Below are 1,640 nucleotides of genomic sequence, written 5' to 3'. Positions count from 1 at the left end.
ATATATATATATATATATATAACACACATACATACATATATACACCAAAGTTTTTTTATCCATTCATCCATTGATGGGCATTTTGGTTGATTCCATCTCTTGGCTATTGTGACTAGTGCTGTGATGAACATGGGAATACAAGTGTCTTTTTGATAATTAATTTCACTTCCTTTTCGTATACACCCAGTAGTGGGATACCTGGGTCTAAGTGTAGATCTATTTTTAGTTTTCTGAGGAACCTCCATACTGTTTTCCACATTGTCTGTACCAATTTACACTCCTACCAGCAACATATGTAGGAAAGTTAATAATTCTTTGCACCCTTGCCACCATTTTCTATTTTCTGTACTGTTAAAAATAGCCATTCTAACTGAATGAAATGATATTTCATTTCACTTGCATTTCTCTCATGATTAGTGATGTCGAGCATGTTTTCATGTGCTTGTTGGCCATTTGTATGTCTTCCTTTGAGAAATGTCTGGTAAGGCCCTTTGCCCATTTGTTCATTGGATTATCAGGGTTTGTTTTTTTTTTTTTTTTTTTTTTTTTNGTGCTGAACCCCATGATTTACAGCCTAAGGAACAAGGATGTGAAACATGCATTGAAGAGAATCCTGGATAAACCATTGCTATCCTTTAAACTAATGTAAATTTAAAACCAAATCAATCTTCACTTAAGAATTTTCATTTCCTCCTGAAAGCACTGCTGCTAAAAGAAATGGGAATAAATGGTTAGACACTTCATTAATTTCAGTGGAATAGTTTTTAATTTTTTTATCACAATCTCATAATTCCAAACAATAATATAACACAGAGAAACAATAAATAATAACTTAAAAGGTTGAACATTTTATAAATAAAATGCAAGTTACTAAAGGGTTTGTAGAATTTCTAATGAAGGAAGATGAATCATGAAAGCAGATGGTAGAGTTATGTGAGGATCATTTCTTAGAAAGTCCTAAAGACACAGAACATCTTCCTTCCAACAGACATCTTTTGTTCAACTATTAAATATTATACATTTATTTTTACAGAATGATATAAATGAAATCATCAACTTCTGTGGAATCATCTTTACTTTGTAGTGTTAAATAACTTTATATCATGAGAAAAAATAAACTTTTAGGGTAAAATAAAAATTAAACAAAAAGTGCTCAATACATGTGTAAATACGACATGTGGAAAAAATGATAAATGAATATTAAAGATAATTTTCCTTTTTCAACTTTCTCACTTGGTGCCTGTACACAAACCATAATGTGGATATATAATCAATTTATAAAATTTAACATATTTTTACATTAACTTGTACGTATTTGCCAGGTACACTATTTTGTTTTAATACATACATAATTCACTTAGGGTAGATAGCATAGTTTTGTACCCACTAGTCTCAACTTTTCCTCCTCTTTCTCTCTGCTCCCCTCCCCTCTCTGGCCACTGTTCAAGTTCCATCCATGTTGCTGCAAGTGACAGGATATCATTTTTATTATTGTCAAGTAGTATTCCATTATATATATATATATATNGTTTTTTTTTTTTTTTTTTTTTTTTTTTTGGCTCTTCAGTCATTTAGGTTCCTTTTATGTTCTGGATATTAGCCCCTTGTCTGATGTGTAGTTTGCAAACACTTTCTCCCAT

This window comes from Galeopterus variegatus, unplaced genomic scaffold (genome assembly GCF_000696425.1).
Source record: "Galeopterus variegatus unplaced genomic scaffold, G_variegatus-3.0.2 Scaffold7692, whole genome shotgun sequence".
Classification (NCBI taxonomy): domain Eukaryota; kingdom Metazoa; phylum Chordata; class Mammalia; order Dermoptera; family Cynocephalidae; genus Galeopterus; species Galeopterus variegatus.
Note: the sequence above shows the minus strand (reverse complement) of the source record.